Below are 19,537 nucleotides of genomic sequence, written 5' to 3' on the forward strand. Positions count from 1 at the left end.
GCTCTGAGGCCTGCCCTCCTTCTGTTTGAAAAGGAGATGGGTAATCCTTAGAAAGGCAGTAAAGGCACAGCAGTGTCAATCTCACAGGGTTGCCCCGATATAATCAGAAAGATTGAAAGAAAATGTCCCCCATTACAATCTTCCCATTAAGCACTGTTGGTAGTTGGTCCACACTTTGGGAGACTCGGCTTTAGAATCACTCTGGAGGAAGGAAACAAAGAATTTGGGGGAGTGATGATCATGAAACCATGCACTTGGAGATGCTTATGGTATCGCACAATTTCATGTATGCCCCCCCAACCCCCAGCCCTGCCTGAAGTTGTGCAACCTAACGGTCCTGGAGACGATTTCCGTGGGTTACCTCATTTAATCCTCACCTCCGCCCTGCCAAGTAGTTAGTATTATCTCCATTTTCCAGCCGAGAAAACGGAGGTTTGGAGCGTTCAGCCCCAGCTCAAGACCACCGCTGGAGCGGACAAGGAAGCTGTTCCCAGGCTCCGGGAATACCTGCGGCCTGAAGGTGTAGTTTCAGGTTTGGCCACTTGGTGTCACTCTCTCCAAGCTGTGGGGAGACTGTCCAGAGGCGTTGGGCCATGTACCATGGACTCGGGACACAGCCAGTCACAAACTGATCCCCAGGGAAGCACAGCCCCCCCCCCCCCCGCCCCCACCATCCTGTCCTCCGTCCTGTCGCCCTTGCGTGTGCAGAATTCCTTCCTGTTCCCTGTGCGCCCGTCGTGCGCAGAATCAGAACTGGGCCCGTTCTGTGTATACCCCGAGTTAAGTGCTTGGCAGGCAGGGTGTCCCACAAGCCTCCTGGCACCGTGGGGCCTTCCCATCTCAGAGCTGAGCAAACGCAGGCCGAGAGATCTGGAACACGTGCCCAGCTATAAAGGGGCTCGTTCGAACTTGATTTGAACCCAGATCTGGGTTAGAAGTTTGGGGTTTGGATGCCTAGCCCGTGCATGGGAGGAGGGCTTTAGTGATTCTCACTTTTTTATGGACTGTATTTCCAACCTGCAGACTTCAAACTCCATACTGTTTTTGGCAATGAAAATAACCTATTTAGGAGCTTGCACATTTTGGGGGGTTTTGTTGTTGTTGTTTGATGTAGAAGTTAGTTTTCTTCTGACTACCAAAAAAACAAAAACAAAAACAAAAACAAAAAACAAAACAAACAAAAAAAAACCACCCCACTGAGGACTTCCTTTTAAAGAAGTTTTTAATCTACCAAATATTCTTTGATAATTATTTTAAAAAATTAGAAAGCCATCTAAGTAAAAAGAAAATAAAGGTCACGCCCAGCTCACATCAGCCATGCAGAGGGGAGCCCTGGTGACACTTTGGAGCTCATCTTTCCAGGTACCTCTCTCTTGCTCTCATCTATTCGTGCATTAAACATTTTTAAAAAAATAAATTAAAAAAACATATTCACATGAAAAAAAAATAATTGAAAAGGTACCAGAAGATTTACAGTGGATAATCTCCTTCTAATCCTCACGCCCTGCTCCCCAGCTCCAGAACTCCAAGCTCCCTCCCCAGAAGTCATCTCCGTTCTGTTTCTTGGGGATCGTTACAGAGATACACAGAAGGTAGATAAGCAAATATGTACATGGATTCCTGGAGCTGTTTCTTTAAATAGAAACATCGACACACCCTGTTCTGCACTAGTTTTCTTTCTTTCTTCTTCTTCTTCTTCTTCTTTTTTTTTTTTTTTTAGACTTAACAATATACCTTGGAGATCGTTCCAGATCAGCAGTAGGAGAGCATTCTTCACATATCCCATTGTCTGAATATAATCATTTATCTAGCCAGCCCCTGGTGATAGTCATGTCTGTTATTCTAGTCTCTTGCTGTGGCAAACAATGCTGCAATTAGTACCCCTTCCACGGGAATCTTTCCATGTATGTGGATGTATTTCTATAAGATAAATTCTTAGTAACTGAGCTAGCAGTCATAGGGCAAGTGCATTTTAAAATTTTGACACTTATTGTCTCAATTCTTACTAAGGTCCTACGTACTAATTGACATTCAGACCAACAACCTACGTGAGCAGTGGTTTCCCCACCCTCTAGCCAAAGCCAACCATTATCAGGCTTCTCGATCTTTGCCTTACAGAGGGGGATAAAGGTATTCACCAAGTTCTAATCTGCACGGTCTTTCCTTTTATGTTAGATTCAGAATTTAAAAATATATCTAAAGGCCATTCGTATTTATTTTCTGGTAGCAAAGCATTCGTGTTCTTTGCCTGTCTTTCTGTTGGATAATCATTTTTTTTAAACTCATCAGCAAGAGCTCTTCATGCACTAAGAAAATTAGGTCTTTGTTTCTCAATATGTTACAAATGGATGTATTTTAAAATATGGATCTATCAGATAAAAATGGGATCCCATGGTGCATAACGTTTTGGAGGCCTGTGGTTCTCTGACAATAGACTGTGGATCCCTTTCCAGATCGGTGAATATGCCATGGCAACAAAATTATTTATTTGCTACTTACTTAAATTTCACCCCCGGAGACATTGGAAGTTCACTGAATGTAAAAGACTATGGATTTATGGGAACACAAGCGTCAGAGGGGAGGATTATGAAGTATCCAGTATGTGCCATCTGTTTACGTCTGTTACTCAATCTAAACTTCCAGGGTGAAGGACCATCGTTGCCAACTTACAGATGAGCTCCTGAGGTCCAGAGGGTCAGGGGATTTGTCTAATGTCTCCCTGCCGGTCTCTGAAAGAGCTGGGGGTTCAAAACCACCTCAGTCTGTCTCCCAGGCCTTGGCTACCACCTTCCATCACCTTAAATCCCCACCTTCCCCACCAGCCTGGGTGCAGGTGGCCTTGGGACAAGGTCTCATCCTCCCTCCCACAGTCCCAGGCTGGGGCATAGCATGCAGTCTGGGGATGAAGCCACGGGGAGGCGCCAGGGTCACATCACTTGCCTACTGTGTGGCCTTGGGAATAGGCTGGGTCCAGGCATCCTGGCATGGGACAGTCCTGGAGGCTGTCCTGGCTCAGGGCCAGACGGAATATCTCCTGCCACCCCCAGGGCAGTGTCCTCAGCCTTGATCTCCCTTGAGGAACCCCCTGCCGGCAGCCCCGGGGGGCCTCCCAAAAGTCTGGCCTCAACTCAGCCCCTCTGGAAGCTCGGATCCCTGTTGACCAGAAATCCTGCATAATCCTTTGCTGTGGGGGTCTGTCCTGTGTGTTGTGGGATCTTTAACAGCTGGCCTCTGCCACCTAATGGTGGTACCTCCCCTCAAGGTGACAGACCAAAATATCTCTAGAGATTGCCAAATCTAGACATTGCCAAATGGCCCTCGGTTATAAACCCCTCCTGGGGACCCACGGGGCCTAGGCAGGTCACACCAATGACGGAAGGCAGTAAGAATAGTTTGCATGCAGAGAGCTTAAATATAGGAACTTATTAATTAACATCCAAGGAGGTGGGGACCGATAGCATCTCTGCTTTACAGAGGAAACTGAGGCCCAGAGAGATTCAGTGATTTGCCCAAGGTCACGCACCCAGAATGTATTGGAACCAGGGCTTGAATCCAGGTTGCCAGACTCTGGCCTCCTTGCCCATAAAGCATCGTCTACTGGCTTCAGGAAAATGCACATGGCTCATGGGTGAGATCTGCAGGAATGTCCTCTATTTCCACAAAGAAAGACCTCTTCTCCTGGCTTCCTTGTTACCTGTTTTCGTTTTCCCACTTCTGAGGGAGAGTCAAACCACGAGCTTTTCCCTTCTCCTTCCGATGGTACTATGAGAAACCCCAGCATCAAGAGTAATGACACTTGGCAGCGGACGCCCAGCCCAACACCAGGGATGCACTGGGGGTTGGGGGTGCTGAGGGGTCCCAGAGGGCGCAGCCCCATCAGTCCTGGTGCTTGGTTTCCGAGTATATGCATTGGCCCGATTTTTCAAGAGAAGCCAGAAATTTAGATTTCTAACATAAACTTTTCTAATTTTTATGTAATAGTAATTAATTTAAAATATTTAGAACCCTGTAACAACCAGACGAAACATGTCTGATGCCTGATTTGGCCAGTGAGCTGCTAATTGCAACCTTTCTGAAGGGCATGTTCAAAGTACGGGAACAAACACTTTCATTCTCTTAGAGCCCTCTGCCTTTCATTATCATTTATGTAATCAATTTTTCTTCATGTTCAATCACACTTACATTACATGCGTACTTTTCCAGCGTCCACTCACCTTTCAATCCATACATCCGGGTCTCCATCCATCCATCATCCATCCGTCTATGCATCCATCACTCATCCATTCATCCGGCCATCTGTCACCCAGCAATTCGTTAGTTCATTTACTCAACCATTATTATTAGGCCCCCATTGTGTGCTAGACCCTAGGCCAGGCCTCAGGGACATAGTGAAAACTGTAACCCAATTCCTTTCCTCCAGAAGCTCATCATCTCTTAGTAGAAATGAGAAGGAAGCCAATGACAGACAAAGATGGAACCAAATGATGTAAAGTTCAGACTCTGCCATTTACCAGCAGGACAACCTTGGGCAAAGTATTAAGGCTTTTGAGCCTCAGTTTCTCCCTCTGTGGAATGGGGTTAACAGCGGTACCTGCCACCTGCCCACAGGCCCGCTGTCAGGACTAGGTTAGGTGAGGCAGTGTATGTGGGGTGGGGCACATGGCAGGCCCTTTACAGACACCGTGCTGTGGCCACGTGAGGCTGCAAGGAGGCGGGGGCGGGGCCTGTGGGTGATGCGCAGGGTCGCTGCCCCCTCCAGGGAGGCTTTGTGGGGGCCGTGGGGTCCAGAATGTCCCACCATGCCCTGTGTCGGGAGAGGGGTTGCTTTGTCATTGTTCTGCACAACTTCCTCCTGGTCGGCTGACACTCTCGCCACCCTGAAGGCGCTGGTTTTCCCACTCTTGCTTCACTTCTAAAGGGCAGCTCTTTCTCGGACCGCCCCGCCCCGCCCCGCCCCGCCCCACCCCAGTTTGTGGGAAAACTGTATGGAACAGAAAGGGCTTGCGGGCTCCCTCTTCTCCAGATTTGTTGTTATTTTTTTCTCATTTAAATTGAAAACATGCTTATTAAAGAAGATTAGAAAAAAACACATCAAACGAGAAAGAAGAAAAATTATTCTTTGTCCTATCCTTCTATTCAACCACACTGAACGTTCTGGTTTTTTTCTTTCTCTTAAGCCAGGGTGTGTGTGTGTGTGTGTGTGTGTGTGTGTGTGTGTGTGTTTACATAGTTATTAATCATACTGCTCAACTATTCAGTGTTGTGTTTTTAAAAAAGTTTTCCATTATATCACAAGTATTTCCCCCCATTGCTCATCGTCATGAACATGTTCGAAGGGCTGCATTCAATGCAGCAAATGTTAAGTGAGCACCTACTACAGAGGTGGCGTAATGATAGATCCGACCTTTACTGCGTGTGAACCCCGTGTTACACGTTCTCATCACTTGCGCTAAATCCTTTCTTTCTCACAACAGTCCTATGCGGCGCATCTCACCATCATGCCCATTTTTCCAGATGAGAAAACCGTGGCCCAATGTGGCACAGCTAAGATGCGCAGCCGGCATTTGAATCTAGGTGGGCCAGTCATGGGTGACCCCAATCCAGAGTGATAGGAGCTGGAACCGGGAAGGTACAGGAACATGCGACAGCCTTCCAGGAGGCTCTAGATCATGCAGGAGCATCAGGGAAGCCTTCCTAGAGGAAGAGGTGACATTCTGGCTGAAGATGTAGTAGGTGAGGGTGCTGCAGGCAGAGGGAGCTGTTTGATGAGGATGGGAGGTAGGAGTGAGCATGGACTGTCGACTAGTGGACGACACTGAATCTGGATAGAGAGGTTGGCAGGCCAGACTGTGCAGGAACTACGGGCCCTGCGGATCCTGGGGGGCCCCCAAGGGCTGTGAAGCTGGGATATGGCATGACTGGGGAGGCTGTCCCCCACCTGCTCTAGCCCCCACAGCCAGTCTGTCCCCTGTGGCAGCACCCAGCACCCTGAGCACTTCTGGCCTGTTTGTTGCCTGTCTGCTATTCTAGACCGAAGAAAGTCCTGGGAAACGGGAACCTGGACTCATTTTTTCACTACTGTGGCCCAGGACCAAGATCCGTGGCTGGCAGGGAGAGCGCTCAGCACGAGATAATGGTGCACAGCACGTCGTGATGCCGTGTGGAGACTTTGCCCATGTTGTCTGCCACAGCCGTGGGGGACGGGGCCCCTTCTGTGGCCCCCCTCAGGCCCCGCAGGGCACAAGGCCTCTTTAGGATGGGTCCGGGTCTTGAGGTGCACCAAGACTTTGCTAAGACTTGCCCACAGTGTCTTGTTCGGTTTAGGAGATGCTGGGAGGGTAAGTTACCCCTTGCCAGGCCCTCTCAGCGCTGTTCTTGAAGTTCGCAAGGCGGGGGAAGGAGCAGGCTCGTGTATGGTCACCTTCCCCCCCCTTCTCCCCCCCTTCCCCAGCCCGCTTGGCACCTGGCACGGACCTGCCCTCCTCCCGTCCACACCACCCACTGCAGAGGTGTGGAGAGACCTCAGGGGCCGCGGCCCCTTCCTGCGCTCGGGCTGAGGGCCTCCAAGGTAAGTATTTACTCCTGTCCCCCTCAGCCAAGGGCGCTATCTTATCAGCTCAAACACTTCAGAGTTCAGGCCAAGAAGCCAAAGTCAATTCTGAAAAAGTCTTTAAAAGGCCAAACACACACACACTGGGCTGGGGTGGGGGGGAGCTTGCAGGGGGGTGGCGATGAGGTTGAGGAAGGGCTCCTTCCTCCTTTAACAGCCTCAGAAAGGCCTTGCCTGCCCAGAGATGCAGGCCCCAGGTCACCCGCTAGAGCCTGTTTGCCCCGAGCGGCTGCCCCTAGAACAGATCGATAAATAATGAAGTGCACGGGCCTTAAAAAAGAACAAACCACTTCATACGCAGTGATGTGGAAATAGATTGTAAAGTGGAAAAAGAAAGAGCAAAGCTATAAAGCAGTGTGTACACTCAGACCCTTTTTGTGTAAACAGAGAAGGTGGGCATATGGGTCTCTGCATGCCTGTTGATGTAGAGAAAACTTCTAGAAGCCTTTACTGGGAATCTGGAAGTGTTCGCTGCCTGGGGGCGGAGTCAGAGGGAGACTTCTCATTAGACATTCTCTGTGCCTTTTGAATTACTTTATATCATGTCAACGTGATACTATATAAATAAATGAACTGAAGAAGAGGATTAGTCATTTTGTTCTAGGTGAATAGTAGCACAAAAGATGGAGGGGGTAATGTTTGCAGACGGCATAGAGACTTCTAGCACGGATCAGTTTATTGAAGGTCTAGCTCAAGGGGAAACCTAAGCCTATTCATGTTCTCTCCGTGGTGGGAACCACATTCAAACAAAGCTTTTAAAGCTCTCTTGTGTTTTATAAACCTAGCTACTTTCAAAACGTCATCTCCCTGAATCTCTTGAAGGTTCTATAAAAGTAGAATCAGATCACTCTGTAGGCTGATTAATTAATTCAACAAGTATTTATTGTTTTAGGTGGTGAGGATATAGCAAAGACCAAGATAATCAAGATGCCCGATCTCATGGAGTCAGTGGGTTGAGAGGGAGTACTGAACAAATACTAAGTAGATAAAACAGCCACACAGAAAAACAAATATAACCACTTCAAAGAGTTAGAAGCACTGAGGAGAAAACGAGCCCAGGAAATGTAGTTGAGGATGGGTAGTGTGAGGAATGTTGAGTGAGGGGTTCTCTGAGGAGATGATGCTTGAACTGAGACAGGAAGGAGAAAAAGGAATCAGTCACAAGAAAATCAAGGAGATAGTAGTTCCAGTGCAAAGGCCCTGAGGTTACCTTAAGCTTTGCTTGTGTGAGCGACAGAAGGATGGCCGGTGTGGCTGAAGCTTAGAGAGAGAGAGAGCTAGAGAGGGTTGGGGGATCCAGCTGCGTTGGACAGAAGCTGACCCTGTAGGCCTTTTGGGCACGGTAAATCGTCCGGTTGAAGGAACCGAGGCTTAAGAGTGGTACGCAGTTAGCCCAAGCTGACACATGCAACAGTGGCTGAATCAGAATTCAGACTGGGCTTTCCCAACTTCATATCCAGTCCTCTAACCCTTCATGTGACAAACACATGAAGTATGTATTTCCATATTACATAGCCCATATTCTGAGAAAACCGTGTGTGTATGTGTTTTCTAATTGCACAGAAAAGTGCACATGTCATACAGTGAATTCTCATCAGGTGGGCAAACTCATGTAATCAGCACCCAGAGGAAAAAAAACAGAACATTCCAGAAGCCCCCTTCATGTCCCCTCCCTGTAAATCTCCCGAACAGTTAACCACTGTACTGAATTCTAACCCCATCTATTAACTTTACTGCTTTTGAACTTTATATCGAGGGAATCACACAATATGTGTTCTTTCCTGTCTGGTTTCTTTCGCTCAGCATTACGATGGGGAGACTCATGATATCCCAGCAGAATTTTACTGTTTTCCAGTACAGACCAAGTCCGTGTGTGAACCATGAAAGCTTCCCTCCTTACAAAGGCCACGAGAAAGGAGCTAATACTGGGAGCAGTTCAAAGTATGTCATTAGAGGAAAAAGGCAGGTACAAAATCCTATGTGTAAAGTAATCCCACTTCTCGGTGGGGTGAGGGGGCTGGGAGTGAGGGGTTGGGTGGGAGTCTCTTTTTATGTGGAGTCCAGGTGGTCCTGGAAAATATGTTAAATTTTCGCTCAACCACAGTGCACCATGATCTCTGAGCCCATGGAAACCACCGCGGGATGGAGGGGTGTCTTGTGTTGGGAAACACGCTGGGCTTGGCTTAGCCAGCTGGGCTCACCTATACCATCTCTCCTGCTTCTTCCTCCTCCCACCCCACTCCCTTTTTAGCCCAACGTGCATGGTGACATCGTGTAAATTCAGGGCTGGTACATTATGATTCTATCGCAGAGTCAAGGGCTTCATGGAAGATTCTCCCTGTATGGTGCGTGTGACACGTGGACATCATTTTTCCTTATTTGTTTATTTTACATTTTCTAAAAAGAATCAAAATCCTTGTGTATTGAAGAATAAGCACGGTGGCAGCAACAAGCTGACGCACGAAAGGAAGCTCTGGTCAGCCCAAGCAAGGGGACGTCTGTCAGCAGACACACTGGGTACTGGGAAAGGAGCATGGATCCCGTCCTCATGGCCTGCAGTGGGGGGCAGCACCATGGGATCCCCAGCCCTGATGGTGGTTAAAGCGGTGGCTGCAAGGCCAGATAGACCGGGGAGGGAATTCTGACCTTGCCCTTTACCTGCTATGTGTTTTGGTTACTATCACTGCATAATAAACTCCCCAAGACTTAGTGGCAATAAAGAGTTATTCTGTTCTCATGGATTTACATCTCTCAGGCTCTGTGGATTGGGAAATCAGACAAAGCATATCGAGATGGCTTGTCTCTCTTCCATGAGGTCCGGAGTCGCGGTGGGAAGACTCGAAGGCTAGGGGTGACTTGGTGGCTGGGAGCTGGGATCCTCTGTAGTCTTTACTTGCATGACTGGCAGCTGTTTTCTTGCCTATGCCAAGACACACACCCTTTCTGTGACTTCTCCACATGGCCCCTTCACGTGGGCTAGAGTGGGCTTCCTCCCAATATGGCGGCTCGGTTCCCAGGGCAAGCATTTCAAAAGAGCAAGATGGAAGTGCGGGGTATGTGCACGGTCTGGTCTCGGAACTCATGTAGGATCATTTCCATGGCGCTCTGTCAGTTGATGCTGTCGCCAAGGTTGCCGGAGATTCAAGGGACAGGGACAGACAGGGAGAGAGGGACCTCACCACTCAGTGGGAGGAGTGTCAAGGTCACTTCGTAAGAACAGCTGGAGGAGGAGGTGGTAAACTGGGAGCCTCACACACTGGCAGTGGGATTTACAAATGGCGTAGCCACTTTGGAAAACAGTCTGGCAGTTCCTCAAAGGTTAAACATGAAGTCACCATATGAGCTGGCACTTCCATTCCTAGGAATACACACACACACACACACACACACACACACGCACGCACGTGCACGCACTGTCACACAGAAACAAAGGAATGGAAGATCAAAATGTGGCATGTCCATACAGTGGTGTATTACTCGGCCCTGAAAAGGAACGCAGCGCTGATACACGCCACAACATGGATGAACTCGAAGACATGCTAAGTGGAAGAAGCCAGTCACAGAAAAACCACATAGCATACGAGATGTCTACAAGAGGCAAATCCAGAGACAGAAAGCCAATTAGTGGTTGCTGGAGTCTGGACATTGGGGAAATGGGAAGTCTTGCCTGCTAAGGGGCATGGGGTTTCTTTCTGGGTGATGACAGTGTTCTAAAATTAGATCGTGGTAATGGCTGCTCAACTCTGTGACTATGCCAAACCTGCTGGGTCATATACTTAACAAGGATGAATTTTGTGGTATGTGAATTATATCATGAATTATAAGCTATTAAAACAAATGAAGAAGGAAAATATCATGAGGGATGGGAGATACTTGTGTGAGTCTCTTTAGAAAATACATTGTGTGTACGGGAGTAATCTTATGCTTCAGTTTCCTCATCTGTAAAATGGGACTATTTAATAATCAAATGAACTCATGGGGTCTTTAGGGGATTAAAGGCTATGTTGGGCTAGGACAGCATGGCTGGAACAAGTCAGTAAGGGAAGTTTCTGACAAACACCAGAAGGAGGCACGTGGGAAGCACATTATGTCCAGAATCCAACCCCTATCCCCACCTCCACCATCTTGTGCCTGGACTATTACAGTAGGGTACTCACTGGTCTCCCCACTTCTGCCCTTGTCCTCCACCCTGCCCTCTATACACACACACTCACACATGCGTGCATGCACACACACACACACACACACACACAGAGTCCATTAATGTAGCCAGAGGAAGTCTATCAAAACCTAAGATTTACCATGCCCCTCCAAGGGAGCCATGGAGGGTTCCCACCTCACTCAGGGTAAAAGTTGAAGATCTTATGAGGCTCTTCACGAACCATACCCCTGTCATCTCCGTGACTTCATTTCTTTCATTTGCCTCCTCTCCCCCTCTTGCCTAGGCCTCCTTATTCCTCCTCTGACACACAAGGAACAGTACTGCCTCAGGGCCTTTGCACTTGCTATTTTCTGTGGTAGGAGCATTCTTCCCACAGATATCTTCCAGGCTTTGTTCCTCATCTGCTGCAGGTCTTTGCTCAGATGTCACCTTCCTAGTAAGGCCTTCCTTGGCCCAGTACCTCTTCTACACCTTTGCTGCATTATTTTTCTCCATAGAATTTATTACTATCTGGCATTATATCTATCTTTCTCCTTCTTTTTCTTCTCCTCCTCCTCCTCTTTCTTCTTCTCCACCTTCTTCTTCTTGCTCTCCTCCTCCTCCTTCTCTTTCTTCTTAAGATTTTATTTATTTATTTGAAAGAAAGTGTGTGCAAGTGGGGGGTGGGGAAGGAGAGGGAAAAACAGACTCTGTGCTGAGTGCAGAGCCTGGAGGGGGGCTCGATCCCACAACCCCGAGATCACAACCTGGGCCAAAATCAAGAGTCCAAAAGTCAGACACTCAACTGAGACACCCAGATGCCCCTCTTTCTTCTTCTTTTATTCAGTGTCTGTCTTCCCTTTCTGTCTGTTCTTCAACTGGAATGCAAGTTCCATGAAGTGGGGGAATTTTTGTCTGTTCTGTTCTTATCTATAACCCCAGGGCCTGACACATGGCAAATACTCAGGGAATGCAGGCACCCTGAATGAAGTATCAATACACAAGGAATGAGTGAAGCCATTCTGATGGAGGGCGACAGGGACCGGTGTGGACTGAGGCGAACCAGGAGCCCTTGTCCCATCTGGAAGGTACAACAACTACTTGGCCACAGCCTAAAATTTCCATGTGGTGGGAATGTGGGCCCAGTTGGCTGAGCTCCATTTCAAGGGAAGCCAGAAGCTTCTATATTTATGTGTAATGTCTTGATTTTGAAACCATTGCTAATCAAAAAATCCACATCTGTTGCTTACCTAGGTGGGAGGCTGCCCTTTGTGGTCTCACCTAGGTCAAAATGCTTGCTCATGGGTTTCAGAGAACACCGAATTTCTGGGAAAGCTGACTACAGTTCCAAGACAGGGTGCTGAACGAGTAGACTTGGCCTCGAAGTATGTTTTTTTGTGAAACAAATGGCATTTTCATATTTAGGTTCTTGAGATGATCTTATTTCAGGGTGAGTTCCCTTCTCTTTTCAAAACTCACAAGTCCACCCTCATATTTATGCTGGGCCCAGGCATCTTTCCTCCACTCTGGAGCAAAGATCAGAAGTAAATATTGGCAGAACATGAGTTTTACTGTGGCTCAGATAAGGAACAGCATGAAACGGAAATAGATTTTATTGCTCCTCCTACAACTTCCACCCCAACCCGACTCCCACAATATTTGCTTATTAATTTTACTTGGTACAAATTCTTGGTGTTATTTTTGTTGCCAATGGGGCTGCCATACAGGGCAGACTCTAGTCTAGGAGGGACCCCTGCCCGAGTGGCGCCCCCCTGGAGTTGTGCCGTGGTGGCCTACGTATATGTCTATCTAGATCATCCTATTCTCGTTGACTGAAGCATGGGAATCCCTCTTGCTTTGGCCAATTCTTTCTGCTTTTCCAAATAACTGAGTGCATGGAGAAAAATACAAAAAGTAGGAAATGGTTGAGATGAAAAATGTGTCCTTTCTGCCTTCATCTGACCTTTCCAAGATCCTCTCTGGAGAAGCAACTGTTAACTGTTGCCAGTTTCCTGGGTGACCTTAGATACACGAGCAAATCTCTCCTTCTCTCTCTTCCTTCAAACTCGTATATCACACGTCCACATGCATGTCATGCAGGATGACACACTGCCTTTCCTGTTTCTTTATCATATCTTTTTGCACCAAAAAGGTTTACGCGAGGGATCAGCAGATGACAGTCCTCAGGTCAGATCTGTCCTGCTGTGTCTGCTTCTGAGCCTACAAGCTAAGAATGGATTTTATATTTTCCTCCATTTTTAAAGGATTGCAACAAATCAACAGAAGAATAGTACTTCATGACACAGGGAAATTACAGGAAATTAAAATCTCAGTGTCCACAAATAAAGTTTTATTGGCACCCAGTCCTGTCCATGCACTTAAGCGCTGTCTGCGGCTGCTTCTGGGCCGTGATGGCATGCTTGAGTAGTGGCAACATGTGTACATACTGTGGCCTGCAAAGCCCAAAGTATGTACCACGTGGCTCTTTCCAGAAAAAGTTTTTTTTCTTTTTTAAAAGATTTTATTTATTCATTTGAGAGAGAGACAGAGATAGTGACAGAATGAAAAGGGAGAAGAAGGAGAGACAGCTGAGAGCCTGACGTAGGGGGTTCGATCCCATGACCCTGGGATCATGACCTGAGCCGAAAGCAGACACCCAACTGGCTGAGCCACCCAGGAACCCCCCAGAAAAAGTTTCTGACTCCTGGTCTATGCCATACATGACATTCTGCTTTTTTTTTTTTTTTTTTTTCCACATAACCTTAGGTCCTGGAGTTCTTTTGCTATTAGTGCCTAGTGATACACCTCATGGCTTTCAACAAAGCCTCATGCATATCTCAGTGTCTTGCTGGGCTGCAATTTATTTATCCCGTTCTTACCCAGACCCCTGCACTCTTGTTTACATGACCAGAGTTTGTGTTGTAGGAAAGCGTGACAATTCCTGACAAAGATAAGAAATCTCAGGTGGCCAATCTGTTTATTATTTATATCTTGTTCCTTCAGAAATAGGATTTGTGGCTGCTTACCACAGGAGGGGCCGACCCAGTAAAGCTGTAAACCCACTAAGGCAGAGGTGAAATACCAGGACAGGACTGGAGTCAAGAAGCTTGCTCTTCCCGGCGGAGGAAGCCTGGATTATATTTAAGCTGGAGGCTTATTTGAATCATATTTGCAGATGATGCAAAAATCTTTGTGGGTGTTTATTTTCCTCAAGAGGGAGGTTGAAGGCAGAAGGCCTGAGAAGTTGGAAAAAATGCCAAGGAGGATAACATAGAACAGTGTTTCCTACCCTTACAATTGCCAAATCTTGAAGTAAATGAACTATTATTTACTTAACATTTTTCTTTAGCTCATATATGTATTTAAAATACAGTTAAATACAGTTGTTTCATCTGGAGAAATAATATCCATGAATTCATGATTCTGATGAGTTAGCCATAGATATAGGCTTTCAAATGCTCATAAATACTTAATAAATACTAAGATTAAACACACACACACACACACACACACACACACACAACTTTACCCATGTACCACCTACAGTAATCTTGCAAACCAACCGCAGTAACTGGGCTAAATATTTTTACATTCTGAGGTATCAGACACAGGGGACTGCCTTGCCAACTGCCATGTCCCCCTTCCTTCCTGTTGACAGAACTCTGAGGAAGGTTCTGTCCAGCCCTGGGAAGTAAGTCACATCTGGCATAAGCCAACCATGGTCAACCTATTCTCCCAGACCTGAGATTGGTCTGGGGGTGGGAGGAGTGGGCGGGTCATATGACCCAGTTCTGGACAAAGGGAAACACTGCTGGGGACTTCTGGGAAACAATTTCCTCTCTGATAACAAAGAGGCACATGAAGAAAGACCGTTCTTTCCTTTCCTTCCTGCTTTGGATATTGGCGTGAAGAGGTGATGAGTGAGCTGTGGCAGTCATCTTGTGACATTAGGTGACCAGCTTAAGGACAAGTGGCTGACTTGCCTTAGGGTAATGGAGGTTGCAAAGATACTTAGTCCTTTATGACAACCTTAAGGACACTCTACAGTCCCCAATCTCCAGATATCTTTTAGATAAATAGTGTTATTATAGTCTGAACTGCTGTAGTGAAGTAGAAGTATCTGAAACTGTCTTAATAGATCCAACTGGCTTTACCCGTTAGAGCTAAACTCCAGGGTCAAACACACTCATGGTCATGTTCTAGTTCCACCAGATTCTCCTAGCTCTATTACTCTGGGCAAGTGACTTAACTTTTCAAAGCTTTTGTTTCCTTGTCCATTAAAAAAATCATGTAACATTACTTATCTTAGATGAAACTCATTGCAAGTACTTCAATATAGTAATTGCTGTTATTATTAATATTATATTAATTTCTTTAGTATTCAAATAGTGCTCTAAAAACAGGGGAAAGGCAACATAAGCAAAGACAGAAAGTTGACAGCACCTAATTAAAGGCCACCAGCTGGGCACAAGAAGAGCAGAAAATGATCTGAGCGTCAGAGCTGACCGCAAGCTACAGATGAGTCAGTGCTTCAGAGAACAAGCTCAGCGTAAGCCCGGGGGACTGGACTACCAGTGTGATTGGCAGACTCCTTAGCTGTGAACCTTCTGATCCATGATTCATGACTCACACCTTTCCAGGAGCACAGACTCTACATTTGGTCATCTCATCTTTTTAAAGGAAGTGGGAAGCTGTCCTGGGTCCAGAGGCATGGAGACAGTGGCCTGGGGGCTATTTATGTAAGAGACTGGAAGGATTCAAGAGGAAGGTCAACACTGCCTTATGTTTACTTTTACAAAACAGCTGTTGGTCATGTCTACAGCAGCCTGAATGGAAGGACAGGGGTACGGCATGAAACAGAACAGGAGTACAGCATGAACAGAAGGAGCACTAGATGGTGAGTCAGTAGACTTGTGACTCCAACCATGTGACCCAGGCATATTTTGTCTCCCTTGCAGACCAGAGTATCTCCACATCTGTAGCAGAGATCCAGGCTGACCCACAGTCCTGGGGAGATGACTGTGACAGACAGAAATGCATTTGGCTGCAAGTAAGTGGAAAAGCAGTGGACCGTGGCTCAAACAGTCAAGGGTTTACTTTCCCCACATAATAATAAGTTCAGAGGGAGGTGGTTGTTGGTCTTGATTTAGTGGCTCAGGAAAATGAGGGCTCTTGTTAGCATCTCTGCAATTTCCATGGCTTCTCCTCATGGCTTCAGGACAGATGCTTCAGTCCTTCTCCAGGTAGGAACAAGCCACAAGGGCATCACCAGCCATATCTGCCTGCTGAATCCCACAGTAAAAACTTTCCCAGAACCCTCAGAAGAGCTCCTCTCACATCTCATTGGGCAGAGCTGGTCACATGACCGGTCACATGCCTGCCTCAGCTGCAAGGGATGCTGGGAAAGGGAGGATGTGGGTGCCACCAGGAAAGGAGAGAGTGACGAGGAAGTGGCTCTTGGGCTGGTGACCAGGGGGTTTCAGGGTAGCAAACCCTAAATTCTGCCCCCTGCTCTCAAGATCTGGGCTTCCGGAGCCAGCATTGTGCACCTGTGGACCTGCCGGTTACAGTATAAGATGTGAGAACAAGACCCAAGTTTGAATCCTGACTCCCAACATGGGCTTTCTGTGGGACGGAGGGAGAGTCGCTTCGTGTTTCTTCGTGTTTCGGAGACTTCCTGTCTCACTTGTACAGAAAGTAAAATCCAACTCTTTACTATGGCTGTAGGACCGACTTCAGGGGTGAGCGGCCTGTGTAGTGAAACGGCACTGCCCCCCATGCTCTCAGGCCCTGTGCTTGGGTTAATGTTGACTACCGCCGTCTTGGAAATCTTAATTTCAGAGCACGGGGCCCTGCGTTTTCATCTCGCGCTGGGGCCTGCTAATCCTGCAGCGGGATCTGCGTGGTTTGTCAAGCCTTGCCCCAGCCACGTCTTTGCTCCTCTCTGGCCTCATTTCCTGATATCCCCTTCCTCTTCCTCACTCCATTCCCATTGGACACCCTTCTCCTCCCAAAGGCTCCAAGCTCACTCCCCTCCAAGGGGCAGGACCGGGGTAAGGTGGCTCTTCGCAGCCAAGGGAGACCGTGAAGCAGCTGGGAGCTGTCTGCAGACCACTGTCTTCATGGCCGAGCAGCAAGTCCTTCCTGGAAAGGGGCTGTGGGTGTTCGTCTCCATGCTTGCTTTGTTTTTGCCTTCAGATACCTGTTTACCATCCTTGGTAACACACTTTGGGGCAAAACTTTAGAATGTTGGCAAGAAGAAAATGAGGCAGTGCAGCAGAGGGGTGAAAAGCTTGGGCTTTGCAGTCAGTGCTTCATCATCTTGCTGTGTGGCTTTGAGCAAGTCACTTCACCTCTCTGAGCCTCTGTCTCGTTTTATGTAAAATAAGGATGATAGTATTTACTTCATGGTGCTGTGTGCAGATGAACAGGCTGGGGAAAGGCTCTGCAGAGGGCCTGATACCTGGTAATTCATTCAGCAAATGGTCAAACTCTGAATGGATTATAAAGTTTGTGTGGGAAGAAAACAAAAGGCTTCCTTGAAGCCAGTTCTAGTTTTCTCTCCTCTTAACTCCCCAGAGCACTTTACATGGATTTCTCCTGGTCTGTTTTTGCTATAGCTATTTGTTTTCTGGTCTGGAAATAGCTCTTTACCCATCTGTATAGTCTGGATCTTTTGGTTGAAAGTGACAGAAACAAGCCCAACTCAAAGTGGCTTAAGAAAAAAAGTATGTATATGAGTGCATTGGTTTACATAAATGAAAAGGTTTGAGATGGGTTCAGCTTCAGCAATGGCTGGATCCAGCTGTGTCCCTTTGTTCAGGAATCATGCTCTCCAGATCTCAGCTCTGTTTTCTTTTGTGTCAGTGAGGGTCAGCCTATAGGAGGGCGAAGACAGTCCCCAACATTCCCTAGGCTTCCAATCTGCCAGGTCAGCTAGCCAAGTGAATAGAAGTATACTTTTCTGTGTAGCCCCAGCCCATGTCTAGGGTTTGGCTCTGGTTAGCCTGACTTGGGTCACATGCCCATCCCAGAACCAGTTTCTGAGGCTAGGGAATGGGATATGCTCATTGCCCAGGACTGGTCCATTTACAGCTCTTGTTGGGAAGATAACCTACTTCCTCTTGAGCCACACGGAGTGATGGCAGGGGAGGAGTGGTTCTCCCAAGGAAAACCAAGGCTCTGCTACCAGAAGCTTGGGGGCTGGGGGGAAGGATCGACAGTAGTCAGGTACAAACAACATTTGGCCGTTGAATAGTCCCCTCAATTGTCCTATTATCTCTACTCCCAGGCCTCCTTTGGACATGCGTGGTGCTTAATGTTTGTTAAATGAATGAGTGATTGTACAAGTACACTACTAAAAAAAAAAAAAAATCCATCTAATTTATCAGGAAGGGCATGCTCTTAGAGATAAGTTCCTAGGAGGAGCAAGCCATCTACTGATTTCCCATGTCCTGCCCATTTTTATTCTAAACGCACAGGCTGGCATCCTTCCAAACCGCCAAGCCTTGACTGGCCTGCCTGGGCCGAGCGCTGGGGCTTCACAGCCCGTCCCACGGTGGGTCCCCACCCGCCGCAGGCCCGGACAGAGGACGGTGAATCAGGAGCGGCTCACTCTGCCCCAACTAAAAGGGCTCCAGAGGTTCTAGCCCAGGGAGACGAGCAGGGTCTGAGCGACGCCACCGTCACCGGGTCTCTTTCCTCCTCATTTTCCTCCTCACGCTTCCCCCGGGTTCTCTTCCACACCAAGGACTTCTGAAGAACCCTCTTCATGCCTGAGTCATGCGGGGGATCAGGCAGGTAGCCCTGGAGGGGGGCAGGCGCCGGGGCCTGGGGTACGGGAGCATGCACGCTCAGCGGAAGGGGAGCCCGCGGGCTCGGCGGCCGCCCACAGTGGCCCCGTGAAAATGTGGGAGCAGGGTAGCCAGACCTTCTGGTTGTTTTAAATAGACTTCATTTTTTAGAGTTTTACGTTCACAGAGAATTTGAGCGGAAAGTACAGAGTTCCCATGTACCCCCCCCCAACTATCAACAGCCCCCATCAAGGCTACCTTTGTTACAAGAAGGACCCATTGGTATCGCCCAGAGTCCCTCGTTCACGTTGGGGGCTCACTCTTGCTGTTATCCACTCTGCGCGTTTGGACAAACATGCAATGTCTCTATCCGTCTAGAACCATAAAGAGTAGTTTCACTGCCCTACAAATCTCCGTGCTCTGCCTTTCATCCCCCTCTCCCCTTAACCCCCAGGGACCATTGATCTTTTTATTGTCCCCAAAGTTTTACCTTTCCTAGACCTTTGAGTTTTCTTATTGCTTTTCCTTGCAACATCCACGGCTGCCACGGACTTCCAGCACCCGCTCTGCATGGCTGATGCTCAGGCCAGACTGGTTAAATATTTTGAAAACTATTCCTGGAAATAACCCTTTCTTTAAATGCTGATGACAAATCCTAATTTTATGAAAACACCACGGAGGCAAATCAGATAGTCTGCAGTGGGCTCATAGGCCTACAGTTTGAGATGGCAGATGTGGGGCTTAAGAAGGGAGAAGCTGGAGTCTGGGAGATCTAGTCCACCTCTGCCACTTCCTCGCTGTGTGACCTTGGACAAGTCCCCTGATCTCCCTAAACCCATCTGCCGGATGAAGGCCTGCAGCATGTGACTATGGAGCGGGACCCATCCCGTGCCACTGTCTGAGGTTGGATGTCCTGGCATTTCCACAAGTTCCCTCGGATTACAGGATGCACGACAAACCAAAACATAGATGTATTGCTCTTGCAAAATCTGA

Source organism: Mustela erminea, chromosome 7 (assembly GCF_009829155.1).
Source record: "Mustela erminea isolate mMusErm1 chromosome 7, mMusErm1.Pri, whole genome shotgun sequence".
In the NCBI taxonomy this organism is placed as follows: Eukaryota; Metazoa; Chordata; class Mammalia; order Carnivora; family Mustelidae; genus Mustela; species Mustela erminea.